The sequence below is a fragment of the Schistocerca americana genome, chromosome 8 (assembly GCF_021461395.2).
Source record: "Schistocerca americana isolate TAMUIC-IGC-003095 chromosome 8, iqSchAmer2.1, whole genome shotgun sequence".
In the NCBI taxonomy this organism is placed as follows: domain Eukaryota; kingdom Metazoa; phylum Arthropoda; class Insecta; order Orthoptera; family Acrididae; genus Schistocerca; species Schistocerca americana.
The window spans coordinates 154,464,712-154,481,010 of NC_060126.1; positions in this window are offsets into that span (position 1 = coordinate 154,464,712).

Sequence of the window (16,299 nt, forward strand, 5' to 3'; positions counted from 1 at the left end):
CTGTTCACAGCATTTTAAAAAGGGGACGCATAACACTGAACTCTCACACAAAACACTGCACTATAGATTACGAAGGCATATGAATATGGGGGGGGGGAGGACCTGGACAGATGAGTGGGGGGGGGAGAAGGGGGGAGCTGATGGAGGGAGAGGGCACAAAGAAAAGGGGGGGGGAGAAGGGCGGATGCGAGAAATGACTGGGGAAAACAGTGGAGGGTAAAGAAAATGACTCGTGCTGGGGGGGGGGGGGGGGAGAGAGAATGAAGTCAAGGAGTGGTACATGGAGAAGAAACAGGATTGAAGGGGAGGAGGGAGCCCTGGAAAGGACAGAGGGAGGGAGGGGGAGGTGAGGATCATAGTCGATAGGAGGGATAACTGGAGGGAGAGAGGGGGCATCATCCACGAGGGGGAGTTGATGGAAGCCACCTCGGGAAAGGAGATGAAGGGTGTAGAGGTGGAGGGAAGGGGGGGGGGGCGACAACAGTGAAGGCGTGGAAGCGGGCGTCATGGCTAGTGATGTTCCTGACACTCAAAGAAATTTGAGTTAAATAATTGATTGAGGCGATAGTAGGCACACTCTAAGGTACTTGAGTGATTGCTAGATTTTGTAGATAATATGCAAACTAAAAGGTAATTGAATAATGGCGCTATACACTGTGGGGAAAACAAAACATTAGTACACATGGAAGGATGACTTTGATTTTGATCCGATATGGCATATGGCATATGGGGTATGGTAGATGTAGTGATAATGGCTTCAGTGTCGTCCGCCAACAGCTACCGGTGAGCCATCTGTGTCTACCGTTTAATAGGGAATATTCACAGCCAGGAGGCTCAATGTGATGCAATCGTTTGAAGCAAGCAGGTAACGATGCCAAAGAGACGCACTAGTGCTTCCTACAGCCAATTGAGCGACTTTGAAAGAGGTCACATTTTGGCCATCCGAATGGTGGGATGGTCATTGGCACAGAAGTTTGACGTGCTGAGTCAGTTGTGCAACGATGTTGGTGTAAGTGGTTACGTGAACATTCTCTCATCTGTAGAAGAGGTTCTGGACGTCCACACAATGCAGACGCTGACCAGGATCGTCTTGTTGTAAGGGCAGCAGTGGCAGATCGTATGGTTACCACAACACAGGTGAAAGGGCTTGTGACGCCAGACTTGTCAACACGAACTTTTGTGAACTGGTGATTAGCTATGGGACTACGGTCACGCACAACTATAGCCTATCTTCCACTCAAATCACAGATTCGGCGTGTACAGCTCGACCAGTGCCGTCAGAGGATCACTTGGAAGATAGAATGGTGCAACCTGGTCTTCAGCGATGAAAGCAGATTTTGATGCTGCCTGCACGCAAGTGATGGTCGTTTGCACGTACGACGTCCACCTGGTGAGCGCTGTCTTGTAGAATGCATTCATCCAAGACACATAGGCTCCAATGCAAGCCTTATGTTCTGGGATGGGATGTTCTACAATTCTCGTTCACTTTTGGCATTTCTGCAGGGGACGATAACCAGCACTCGGTACGTGCAGAATTTTTTTAGATCCATTCTTTTGCCGTTATTAAAAAGCGAAAGTGATGTGCTGTTCCGACAGGATAATGCTCGCCCACACGCTGCCCGTGAAACTCAATGTGCTCTGCAAAACGTGCATCGACTTCCCCGGCCGGCAAGACCTCTGAACTGGTCTCCAACTGAGCACGTGTGGGATATGATGGGACAAGGGGAACTCGTACGAATCGTCAACCAGCAACCCTTAGAGGACTATGTGAACAGGTCGAGCAGGCGTGGGATAAAAGAAATGGATAGGATTCGCCATGTGTACGACCAACTTGATGTCAGAGTCTGCGCCTGACTACTAAAGAAAATTCAGTATTCGCGAAGTATTAGGAAAAAAAAATAAAGTTTGTGAGTGACATACAATTTCTAGTTCCAGGCCACTTTATAAAGGCACATTTGCATGCCGAGCGTGAGTTTCCTCGGAAACGCGAGATATTAATTAAATAAATAATCAGTGACAAATAAATAAAGCCTATGGCACACAACTGCAGCGCTGTGTCGCTGATAAAACAAAAGCACAATTACGTTACTCGTATGTTTGATTAAGAAGAGAGAGCTCTGGTTGAAGTGGTGCGAGAAGCACGTATTTTAGTTTATTGTCTGGCACACCGCCATATTTCATGTTATAGAAAATTACTGCGAGTTGCAACCATACTAGGCACTCGATTCTGAAAAGAATTTATATTTATAAAAGTAAGTAGGATTGTGAACTGTAGGCTTATTCATTGAATATATCTGATTTAACTAACTGTGTAATTTTTTTTGTTTAGTAGACAATCACCTCTGTACGACGTTTTGGCATGGCTGGCAAATTATTGTAATATTGAGATTTAGTTTATGAGTCCGCACCTACCGCAGCAGTCTTTCGAAACGATTTAATTACGAAGTCCGATTATTTCAGTTTTATTTCACGGTCAACTACGAGTAACATTGCCTTTACGAAAAAGCCATTGTCAAGCGTCTGATACCGAATAATTAAAACCTGACGACTCATAGGAGAGACAATCATACAGATAAAATAATTAATATTTTATTTTATTTTATTTTATTTTATTTATTTTATAACTTCTTGGCAGTAATGGGAGATTTTTCCCTAAAGCATTTTGACATCTGATTAAGAACGAAAGAAAAAAAATAAAAGAAAGGAGAAAAATAAAGAAAGAATTCAGTATCCGTAATCTAAGGAAATCTGAATCATAAAAACTTTTTGTATGTAATTATTAGTGTTAAATGACACTGGCAGGTAAGCTTCTCTAGCAGTTGTCATACCTATCACGTACGGTATATTGACGGGTAGCCGAGCGGTCTCAGGCGCCTTGTCACGGTCCGCGCGACTCGCCCCGTCGGAGGTTCGTCCTCCCTCGGGCACTGGTGTGCGTGTTGTCCTTAGTCTAAGTTAGTTTAAGTTAAATTAAGTAGTGCGTAAGCTTAGAGGCCGATGACCTCAGCAGTTTGGTCCTATACGATCTTACGACAAATTTCCAAATTTTTCTTAATAATAATGATATACTTTTTAGAAAATAGAAAGAGAGAGAAGGAAAATAACATTGAAACAGTAAGGATTGTTTTAGACATGTGAATATTCTGTATCGATGCTAAAAGAAGGTACTGGGCTAGGGAAGAAATCGTAGATGGGTTTTTGCTACTCACGCTTCAAACGTAGGGAATTAGATCTAATCAAACACATCTCGATATTATATTAATTACGTTGAGTCAAGAGCTGTTTCTGGCTAATAATAAAAATACAGTCATATTGTGATTACGTGTACTATTTTTCACTGATCGACATCACATTTCTAGGATGAAAGTGTATAAGTATCTCAAAGGAAGCTGGATCTAATTTAAACGAGAGACTGTCAGATGCGCTGGTTTTCATTGGATGTTACTTACACGCAATTAATAATAAAAGAAAAGCTGCACGGGGTAGCAGTGCGGTCTGAGGCGTCTTGTCACGGTCCGTGCGGCTGCCCCCGTCGGAGGTTCCGGCCCTCCCTCGGGCATGCGTGTGTGTGTTGTACATAGCGTAAGTTAGTTTAAGTTAGATTAAGTAGTGTGTAGGCTTAGAGACTGATGAACTCAGCAGTTTGGCCCCATAAGACCTTACCACAAATTTCCAATTTTCAAATAAAAGAAAGAGCTATACTGTGAAGTGGCGAAAAGAGATATGAATCTCATAAACCAGTTAAAGCCTTCCTGTACCTTTTACTGGTAATCTTGTTCATAAAACTTTTTTGTAAACGCTGTAGAAAGTGTCAACCAACATTTGAACTGGTTTATAGAAGACAACATGTAATGGTACCACAGATCACATTAAAACGGCAATCGATGCTAACGTTAAATCTCTGCGAGGAATTTTTAAATTGTCGTGACTGTGAGATAACCAAATGAAAACAGAACAATCAAACTGGGAATCGTTTTCGAAACACTCCAGCAGAGTATAAACAATAGTAAGCGGTGGGCCTGGAACAGAAGTTCTCCCTGCTCAAACTCAAGTTAAAACATTATCATCGATTGCCGTTTTAAGGTGGTCGGTGATACCGTTACACTTTGCGCCGCCTGACAGGACGCGCGAGGGTGGAATCAAGTACAGTACAGTGAACAACAGTGGACGTTGCATACAATACTAATTTGTAATACACATTCAGTATGGACAAAGGTGTGCATGCAGTAACTACATCGAGTGAACGAAAAGAAATAACGCCGGGCGCCATGGGAAATACTGCCAGCTGATGTAGTAGTTTACACAAACAGATAACATATGGCGCTAGTGATAAGCAGCTAGCCTACACGCAATATACCGAATACGTAAATGAACAGGTCGAGAGGTTGAGAGTCAATTATCATCGATATACAGAATTGCATATTGATTCTTATGTCTTGTTTTGATAATGATATGTACAAAGTATATTGTGTTTTAGTGTATTTTGTGACGTATTTTTTTTCATGCCGAGCTCTGGTGGGATCGACTTTTTTTCTACTGCTCGACACAGTTTAGGTGTTATTGGTGTTTCATTGATGCATCACAAACAGGAGAAATCAATGCACCATGGGGCATATGTAACACCTATTATTGATCTATTTCGTTTCTATGTCGATATTTCTATGCAAACTTGTAGTATTGCGTATATAAAATGTTGTACCTGTCATTGAAATTATTTGACTATGTATACATGTTTCAGCTATGTGAAACTTTTGAACGATGGTGTTTAAAATGTGCTTGTGAATTTAAATAACTACTAAAATGCTTGTTATACTGTAATTGACTTTCTCCGTAGTTAGGGAACGTAGTGTTGAATGTAAAATATGTGGGTAGCCCCGCAGCCACGGAAGTAGCCTGACGGAATGGAAAAGGTGTGGTTGGCGCGCAAGTGGCAACTCGTCCTCTGTGACGGGTAAGGAGTCTGTAGTGAGCAGTGCTGTTTTTAACATCTCGTTAGCAATAATTTTGGCTCATATACCTTGAGTTATGAAGCCAGAAGAGATTAAGGGCGTATTCATGGGCCTCAGATGCTGCATTTGGTGATACCATTATCATTTCATGACTTTCGGCTCTATAAAAATATAATTTCGACTCCACGAAGATATGTAACAGGGCGAGGCCAACAGTATTGCTATAATTGCACCGCTGCCAGGTTAATAGCCACTGCAAATTGCACCACCAGCGCCATCAGCCTTCCATTAAGTTTTTTATATTTGGCACTCTGTAAATGGACCAGGTATTTGTGAAATTTGGTTGATTTTATAATAATAATTGTGGCATTGCTAAAAACTTTGGCTTACACCCGTGATTACCCCAAATATCAAACCTGGTCTGGAATCCTATCCTAGTGATTTTAATTCCGAGTGGCCTAATCTGTTATGAGAAATTGATTGATTGAACTTGAATTTGATGTTGTGTTGTCATTTACACGGCCAATTATACTTTTGAGTAGGTCAAAAGACTGCTTGTGAAAGCAAATTTGTTATTTAAAGAGTTGTAGTTTGTTGTGTTTTAATTAATTAATAATTAATGCCGGCCGGGGTGGCCGAGCGGTTCTAAGCGCTACAGTCTGGAACTGCGCGACCGCTACGGTCGCAGGTTCGAATCCTGCCTCGGGCATGGATGTGTGTGATGTCCTTAGGTTAGCTAGGTTTAAGTAGTTCTAAGTTCTAGGGGACTGATGACCTTATAAGTTAAGTCCCATAGTGCTCAGAGCCATTTGAACCATTTGAATAATTAATGATAAGAATACGTACCATTTCTCATACAAACTGGTTTAGTTTTGCTAATGAACATGGTTCTTCAAACCACGAAAGTTGTTTAAGGCTTCTCATGTACTAGGCTAGTTAGTTAATGAAGCAATGCAAAGGCTCCTCCAGAGCCAGTGTATTAAATTTGCATTGTGTTTAGTTGCTCCAGTCCGAGTTTAAGAAAGAACTATTTACTGTGTTATCTATTCTAACGCAAGCCGGTTAATGCACAGGCATAGAGACCCTGTAATAAGCAATGAAACTATAGATTAAGATCATTAGCAGACCCCCTGATTGAAATTCAGAATCATTTCAAGCCTTTCCAATTCAGTAGTGCTACTAGTTTCATGTGTGCCGGTAATTGGTTTTATAATCTGTTACACCGAGTTCATTTAAGGTTCGTGTTGTCGAGAGGCATATTCTACTCTTTACTATCTCACTGGCCATTTGTTTGTTAGTAGCACATTTATCTGCAAGATTAGGTTACTGTGTTGTAGTATGAACAGATAGAAGGAAACAGTTTAGTGTGTGAGTCAAGGAAGGTTAGGTCAGCCTTAGCACTGCCTTCTGCTTTATCATTTTGCTGGGCACAAGAATGCCTAATTAGGCTGGCGACCCGTTTTAATATGTAGTGGTACGACTCGCCTTTGTGCTAGGAGAACGTCTGCTCCAGACCCACCTTTTACTATTGTTTATACTCTGGTGGAGTTTTCGGAAACGATTCTCAGTTTGATTGTTCTATTTCCATTAAATTATCTCCCGGTCAAAACTTTCAAAAATTCCTTGCATAGGTATAACGCTAGCATCGATTGTCTTTTAAGGTAGTCTGTGGTACCGATGTACACTACTGGCCACTAAAAGTGCTACACGAAGGAGAAATGCAGATGATAAACGGGTATTCATTGGACAAATATATTATACTAGAACTGACATGTGATTACATTTTCACCCAATTTGGGTGCATAGATCTTGAGAAATCAGTACCCAGAACAACCACCTCTGGCCGTCATAACGGCCTTGATACGCCTGGGCATTGGGTCAAACAGAGCTTGGATGGCGTGTACAGGTACAGCTGCTCATGCAGCTTCAACACGATACCACAGTTCATCAAGAGTAGTGACTGGCGTATTGTGACGCGAGCCAGTTGCTCGTCCATCATTGACCAGACGCTTTCAATCTGTGAGAGATCTGGAGAATGTGCTGGCCAGGGCAGCAGTAGAACATTTTCTGTATTCAGAAAGGCCCGTACAGGACCTGCAACATGCGGTCGTGCATTATCCTGCTGAAATGTAGGCTTTCGCAGGGATCGAATGAAGGGTAGAGCTACGGGTCGTAACACATCTGAAATGTAACGTCCACTGTTCAAAGTGCCGTCAATGCTAACAAGAGGTGACCGAGACGTGTAAGCAATGGCACCCCATACCACCATGCCGGGTGATACGCCAGTATGGCGATGACGAATACACGCTTCCAGTATGCGCTCACCGCTATGTCGCCGAACACGGATGCGACCATCATGATGCTGTAAACAGAATCTCGATTCATCCGAAAAAATGACGTTTTGCCATTCGTGCACCCAGGTTCGTCGTTGAGTGCACGAACGCAGGCTCTCCTGTCTGTGATGGTGTTCAAGGGTGACCGCAGCCATGGTCTCCGAGCTGATAGTCCATGCTGCTGCAAACGTTGTCGAATTGTTTGTGGAAATGGTTGTTGTCTTGCAGACGTCCTCATCTATTGACTCAGGGATCGAAACGTGGCTGCACGATCCGTTACAGCCATGCGGATAAGATGCCTGTCATCTCGACTGGGTGATACGAGGCCGTTGGGATCCAGTACGGCGTTCCGTATTACCCTCCTGAACCCACCGATTCCATATTCTGCCAACATTCATTGGATCTCGACCAACGCGAGCAGCAATGTCGCGATACGATAAACCGCAATCACGATAGGCTACAATCCGACCTTTATACAAGGTGGGAAACCTGATGGTACGCATTTCTCCTCCTTACACGAGGCATCAAATCAACGTTTCACCAGGCAACGCCGGTCAACTACTGTTTGTGTATGAGAAATCGGTTGGAAACATTCCTCATGTCAGCACGTTGTAGGGGTCGCCCCCGGCGCCAACCTTGTGTGAATGCTCTGAAAAGCTAATCATTGACATATCACAGCATCTTCTTCCTGTCGGTTAAATTTCGCGTCTGTAGCTCGTCATCTTCGTGGTGTAACAATTTTAATGCCCAGTAGTGTACATGTATATGTATTACTCTTGTGTACCAAACTTAACATTTCCTGCCGGTATCGTTGGAATTGGTTTTCGCCCTTCAGGCATGGTCTTTCCTCAATTTCTTTCGATGGGAAGTATTGAATACGCCTCACTGTGCTGTCAGTAGAGAAAATGTAATATGTTGTTGACCAGTGTATACAAGTGGTGGCACGCTATAATCTGTGTTGAGTACCCCTCACCGGGCACAGTATAGGAAGTAGCTTTTATCGATATCAGGTTATTCGCAGCTACACAATACAGGAAATACTGCACATGAGTGCTTCTCTTGCGTTTCTTTTTCATATTTCAGCAATCCAGTTAAGTTAACGCCGATGCAGTTTTTTGAGGTATTCGGCAGTGGAGAATACTTTCAACTCACATTGTTAGGTGGTGTAGGTAACAGACGATGGAATCGTCTATCCTTGCATAAATTGGGCCAATAAGACACAATTTATTACACTTTAAGGCTGTGTAATATACGGTTTGCAGTTCATGCTCATATTCAGTATTCAATGGTGTTACTCCAGGTAACCTTCTACCTTTTTCTTTGCTCTTTTCGGAAACTTTGGTATCTCCTATTACTATTGCAGACTCAGGTCGCATCACCATTGGGTAACATTCAGTGTCTGGAAGTGCATTTCACGGCGTAAATACTTTTTTTTTAGTTTGTATGAAGACTCGGGAACAGTTTTAAATGAGAAGGTAGCTTACGAAGTGTGTAGAAAATATCATTACGGTGGACCATTTGGACAGTAAATTAATAACACATCCACATCTACAATTCATAAGCTTCCTTATGGTGTTTGGCAGAAAGTACTTCTGGTAACATTATCATATTTCGACTCCTCTGTTCCATTCGCGAATGGTGCTTCATAGTAACGACTGCCGACAAATTTCCGTATGACTTCTAATTTCTTTGGCTTTTTTGTCGTGATCATTTCGCGAGACACATGTGGTAGGGAGTTACACCTTCCGAAAAAGTTCTAATGTAATCTCTAGGAATTTCTACACTGTCATTCGCCATGAAACACAACGGCACTCTTGTAGCGACTTCACTGGAGTTTCTTGAGCTTATCCGTAACGCCAAGGTACCTGATAAGGACTCCGTGAAGAAGAGTACCGCTCTTCGTTGCATCTTCTTGTGTAAGGGTTCCGCACTGATGAATTGTGGATGAGTTACATTTCTTTAACATTCCCCCAATGAATTACAGACATGGAGAAATGTCTCTGTATCTTAAACACCAAATCTCAGATTATGATGAGCGTGTGTTGATGTCAGATGTGTGGAACAAGTTCTTTTTCCGTACCAACACTGCCACGTAACTTTTGAAAGTAAGTTTTACGAGGGTGTCCTGAAAAGTAATGCCTCCGAATTTCTTATGTGATAACTCTTAAAGATTTTTAAATAAAGCAAACCTCATTAACATTCTATATTGTTATTCTTTGTCTCTACATATCTGCAGCTCTCTGACGTTCTAGGTCTCCGAATTGTAGCGTGTAACTTGGCAGTGTGTAATGCAACTATGTCGCGCGTTAGAGACAGCGCACTCTAATCGTATTTCTAATTCGAAGAGGCCGTACACACATGGAGAATCATCTCTTTCAGCATGACAATGCCAAACACACACGATCGCTGCGACATCTGCAACAGTCCTACGCCTTGTATTCAGTGTCAGCGATCACTCTCATATACAGTCCGACCTGGCACCATCCGATTTTCATCTGTTTCCAAAACTTAAATAACAGCTTCAAGGACTTCACTGTGATAGTAGTGAAGCGGTGCTAGCAGAGTTGATGTTGTGACTCCGTCAACAAAGCCATACATTCTACATTGACGGTATCGACAAACTGGTCTCTCGTTGGAGAAATAAGTTCGTCGCCAGGGTGACTATGATAAGAAATAAATATGTTGACATAAAGGATAAAGATGTGAGGACGGGGCGTGAGTCTTGCTTGGGTAGCTCAGATGATGCCGGCACGGTAACTCAGCCTGTTCGGTCAGAGGGTTAGCTGTCCTCTGTAATAAAAAAGCTGAGTTAATGGATCAGGGACGAACTGAAACAGGTGTCTTGCGACGTCCACCTGGAGCAGATATAATGAACAAAAACGAACAAAATGAGATTGATAAAAAAAAGATTGTAGAGCATTTGCCCGCGAAAGGCAAAGGTCCCGAGTTCGAGTCTCGGTCCGGCACACAGTTTTAATCTGCCAGAAAGTTTCAAAGATGTAATATGTTGGTAAAGCGTGTTTTGTTTAGAAGACTAAGAGATGGTTCAAATGGCTGTGAGCACTATGGGACTTAACTTCTGAGGTCATCAGTCCCCTAGAACTTAGAACTACTTAAACCTAACTAACCTAGGGACACCACACACATCCGTGCCCGAGGCAGGATTCGAACCTGCGACCGTAGTAGCAGCGCGGTTCCAGACTGTAGCTCCTAGAACCGCTCGGCCACCCGGGCCGGCTCTTTAAGAGATTACACATTTTAAAAAATCGGAAGCATTAATTTTCAGCACGCCTTTGTAATAATGGGCAACACTTAGTCAAAAGACGCTACGGACTTAGGACAATAATGCAAGAATTTATCTGGGTAGTGTTTCTTGTGTAACATACTTCACTTGGACGATTCAGAGTAATTGGAGAAGGATGCATGTTGCAGTAAGTACTGGGAGATGAAGAAGCTTGCACAGGATAGGGTAGCGTGGAGAGCTGCATCAAACCAGTCTCGTGGAGACTGAAGACCACAACAACAACAACAGTATCATTTTCGTAGGGGATTACGTCTTCTGCAGCGACGAACAGCGCATAATACTACTGCTGCTTAATAGTTAAGTTTAAACTGACAGTTCATCATGCAAGGTGCATCTCGTAGGCTGTTTGCACCACAACAGTAAAAGTCACTTCTTCTTTAAAGTGTGACACCCAGTTTTTATTTTGACTAGACTTCATCTACCGCGATGATAGTCAGTTGTGGTACACTTCGGCAACTATTTCATCCGTGAACATTATCTAAAGGAGAAAATCGCCTAGTAAAACGTCTGCCGTGTCCCGTCAAGAAGCTGTCGCCGTCCCACTGTAGTTTTCAGTAGGAGCGGTCTCGGCAGGTGGGAGATGGTGACGCCAGTGGGGGGTCTCGGTATTTGGCGTACAGTGGAGGTGTGCGAGCCCGGAACGGGGAGCTGGGATGGCCTCCATTCCGGCTGTGTGTACCGTTAGGCGTAAGGAGCGCGCCTCGCCGCGCCGTGACGTCACGGAGCTCGCGAAAGACGGCTCGGAGCCTGCACAGGACCAAGGAGGACGGGCAGAAGTCGCGGCCGAGGCAGCGGCAGCGGCAGCGGGCTAGGAGCCCCAGGTGCAACTGCCCTGTCTCATGGAACGTTTCGCTCACTCTCTGTATCAGTTTAATTTCTTCCTCTATCGAAAGTATCTGGATACCTCTATATTACGCGGAACTGACCACTAGATTTCACGAGAGGTGGACCTGCCAGTCTGAAAGGAGGCGAAGAGTACTGTCATTAGAGAAGCAATAACAACAGACCGGGTAATGAGGTAGTAATGACTCCGAACGTGCCTTAGTCAGTGCATGTCGCCTGATGAATAAATCTATCAGGGACCTTTCAACCCTCCTTAGGCTGCCCAAGTCATGTGTTGGTAATGTGACTGTGAGTGAAAATGTGAAGGAACAGCCACAGCTAAATCATGACCAGGCAGGGTTCCTGTACTGATGGGCAGCAACCATGGATCATTGTGGAAGGTGTGATACGCCCGCTTAACCCGCTGGGCAGAACAGGTAATAGGATTATGGAAAGGGCCAAGGATTGAGGTCAGTTTCTGCTTCTAATTGTCATTTATTGTAATTTATTAACCTTTTCATGCAAAGCGGCACATAGCCGAATCTTTACCGAATGCAACTCTTTCACGACTGAAGGCCTCCAATAAGAAATCTTAACAAGATAAAATCCAATTAAGATAGCAGTAAAATAATTCAAAAAGCAACATACGTAAAGTGCAAAACAAATGGCTGAGAGCCGGAATTAAATTCCAAAATTTTAGAATATGTTACCGTAGACCTTTAAAGACAGAAGGCTAACAAGAAATCTTAAAAAAATCAAAAATTCAATTACGATAGCAACAACATAATTTAAAACCCAAAAGCAACGTATGCAATTTGCAATACGAATGGCTGAGGGCCACAATTAAACTTCAAAATTTTAAAATATGTTACCACAATCTTTAAAGGCAGAAGGCCGTAGTGTTTAAGTTTGAAAGATAAATTTAAAAATTAATTTGCAATATTTTAAGAATCAAATCAAATTATAATAAGCCTAAAACTTAAAACATCTGACAACAGATAATTAAACTCCTGTGGCACTCAGAAGGCCTCCACGGAGGTCGGTCTGCCCTCTTTCATTTAGGTTCAAAAAATGGCCCTTAGCAGTATGGGAGTTAACATCTATGGTCATCAGTCCCCTAGAACTTAGAACTACTTAAACCTAACTAACCTAAGGACATCACACACATCCATGCCCGAGGCAGGATTCGAACCTGCGACCGTAGCAGTCGCGCGGCTCCGGACTGAGCGCCTAGAACCGCTAGACCACCGGGGCTGGCCGTTCACTTAGGTGAGACAGGTGTTGAGCCAAAATATACTTGATCCGTCGTAACCCAACGAGGTGACAGCCACGGACCGACGACACAACGACCTGGTTCCCGTCAATCAGTACATGAGAACTCAAACCGGCAATGTTACAAACGTGATAATCCACACTGGAGTACGTATTAGCTGTCAAAATTACACACCAAGTTGGACAGCGACAACAGGTGAGGAAAGGACGCTGCCTGACATTACGTCAGTGCCCAGGGCAGGTAACCAGAACATTAACGGCCACTAGGCAAAAAATTCCACTGGTGCACTCAAATCGTAGTCGAACAAAATAGTTGATTGCACCACGTGGTGGCTAAATCTCAGCAGTAGAACCACTCGGTGTGGCTCACCGGAAAACATCCTCAACAGCAAACCAGCGAAGCGAACCATGACAACACGAATAGACGTGGCTTGGCTAGTTGAAACCACTCCTCAACTTTGACGTCCTGGATCGGTGAATCACGAACCTCGTAGCGATCGTACAGCTCCACACACGCTTCGACACTGCGCAGGGGCTGCCAGCGGCCCCAGCCGACTGCACCGCGCGTAGATAACTTTCCTCGTCCGCAACAACCGACAGACTGACTCCAGACCCCCTTGCCGGAAACAAATATGGTTCAAATGGCTCTGAGCACTATGGGACTCAACTGCTGAGGTCATTAGTCCCCTAGAACTTAGAACTCGTTAAACCTAACTAGCCTAAGGACATCACAAACATCCATGCCCGAGGCAGGATTCGAACCTGCGACCGTAGCGGTCTTGCGGTTCCAGACTGCAGCGCCTTTAACCGCACGGCCACTTCGGCCGGCTCTTGCCGGAAACGATATACACCAAACCGAAGACGGTACACAGCGCAAGTATCGATACACATCACTGCTGCCACACATAGAAGGAAGAAGAACTACGACACGGGTGGGTAACCAAACACAGAAACACAGCCAAGTTAACGAAATCGCATAGTTGGGAGAGGGCACGGCTCATGGTGGTTGTAAGAAATCGCACGAAATCAGCTGAAAGACTCTCCCATGAGTCCCAAACTACCACCAGCAATCCAGCTAGCACAATGACTGTGCGTAAGGATTTAGAAAGATTGGGGCACTATGGTCGAGCATCTCCTCGTAAGCTATACATTTGTGTAGTCACTGCTAAGGGAAACTTGAGGTGATGTAAAGGGCGACACCACTGAACAGTGGCTGTTTGGAACCGAGTGACTTGGAGTGATGAGTCACGCTATCCCTGTGGGAACACGGTCGTGTTCCCACAGGGATAGCGTTTGGGTTTGCGGAATGCCTAGAGAACCTTGTCTGTCATCATTTGTAGTGCCTACAGTGAAGTACAGAGCAGGTCGTGTTACGGCATTGGGGCGTTTTTCACGGGTAGCGTGTGCTTGTTGTGATTAAGAGAACGCTAAATGCGGAAAGATATGTATGTATTTTATAGCAATGTGTACTGCGTTCAGTACATGATTATTTGTATCAGAATGATAGATCAGCTGATCATAAAGCGGCGTGGTTTGTCGGCAATAACATTTCTGAACTGGATACCGCATCCAGAGGATATAGAACACAGACTGGTGATAGCAAAAAAAAAAAAAAAAAAAAAAAAGTTATCTGAAAAAGAGAAATTTGCTATCAAATGGAATGTGAAGTGTTAGGAAGAGTTTTCTGAAGGTTTTGTATGAAGTATAGCCCTGTACGGAAGCGAAATATGGACGATAAGCAGCTTAGACAAGAAGAGAACAGAATATGGCGCTACAGAATAATGCTGAAACATAACTGGTTATGTCAAAGATTAAGTACAATCGAACTAGGGAAAAGACATTTGTGTCATAAATTGATCAAAAGAAAGGATCAGTTGATAGGACACATTGTCAGTTTGGTGGTGGAGCGAAGTGTTGGGGGTAAAAACCGTAGAGTGAGAGCAAGGCAAGAATGTAGTAAGCAGGTTCAAATGGATGTAGGTTGCCGCAGTTATGCAGAGATGGAGACGGTTTAAGAGAACAGATCAAGGTGGAGAGCTAAGGTTTAGTGCTAAATACCACTGAATCAAACAAGGAAGATAACTGAGATACATATCATTTCCCCGAAATAGTACAAAAAGCACCCATTTGTGAGCCTAGGAATAATAATTTAAGCAGAAATAATCAAAAGAGGATTATGAACATTTTTGTTTAAGAAAGAGTTTCATGTCCTGTCGTGATACTATCTGATTCCGTATGTTTCCTATAATTAGTGCACTATGAGCAATTGTTGGAAGTGAGAGGTGGAACTAGAGCGTTCCCGTGCACTATACTTATCGTATAATTTCTTTCTCTATACGTGAAAGTTTTGTCCTGCATGTTGTACATCAACAGCTATTCTGTAATGCATCGCTGAGGTTACTTTATTGCACTGCTACTAATTCCCTCTCCTGTTCCACTCGGAAATGGAACGAGTGAAAAATGTTGCTTCTACCATCCCTTATTCTGTCCTTACAGCCTTTAGACGAGAAGAAAATTGTCGGCAGCAGATACACCTACAATATGTCAGAAACACACGCTTTTAAGGCTTCGCCAATAGCGTTTCGCCTGGTGTAGAGAAACAGCTGAAACAGTTGAAATCAATTGAATCTCCAGGTCCGGATTGAATCCCAATCCGGTTTTACGGAGTGTAGCACTCTAAGGCAACGGCTTCTTACTTAGCTTGCATTTATCGCGAAACCCTCGCCCAGCGCAAAGTTCCAAGCGACTGGATAAAAGCGCAAATGACTCCTGACGTGTAAAGGAACGGACCTGCAAAATTACAGATCAATATCCTTAACATTGGTTTGCTGCAGAATTCTTGAACACATTCTCAGTTCGAATACAATAAATTTCCTTGAGAAAGCTTCTGCTGGCCGCGGTGGCCGTGCGGTTCTAGGCGCTCCAGCCCGGAGCCGCGCTGCTGCTACGGTCGCAGGTTCGAATCCTGCCTCGGGCATGGGTGTGTGTGTGATGTCCTTAGGTTATTTAGGTTTAAGTAGTTCTAAGTTCTAGGGGACTAATGACCACAGAAGTTGAGTCCCATAGTGCTCAGAGCCATTTGAACCAATTTTTGAAAAGCTTCTGTCCTCGAGTTAGCACGGTTTTAGAAAGCATCATTCTCTCGAAATCCTGCTGGCCGTTTTATATTGTGAACTGTGGATGAAGGGGAACAGGAAAATTACATATTGGTAGATTTCCCAAAAGTGATTGATACGAAGCTCTATTACAAACCGTTAACGAAGGTGCCAGCGTATGGAATAGGTTACCAGATGTGTGAGTGTCTCGAAGACGTCTTAAATCACAGAGCTAGCGTTCTTCACAGACAAGGGTATCGTCAGGAGTGTCGAGTAATGTGAAAGGACCGCTATTATTTTCTGCATACGTCAATGATCTGGTGGACAGGGCGACCAGCAGTCTGCGGCTGATGCTGATGATGTTGTGCTGTGCAGGAAGGTGTTGTCGTTGAGTGACTGTAAGAGAATACAAGATGACTTAGACAAAATTTCTGTCTCGTGTGATGAATGGCAGCTAGCTCTAAATGTAGAAAGATGTAAGTTAATGGAGATGAGTAGAAAAAACAAAACCGTTATTTTCGATT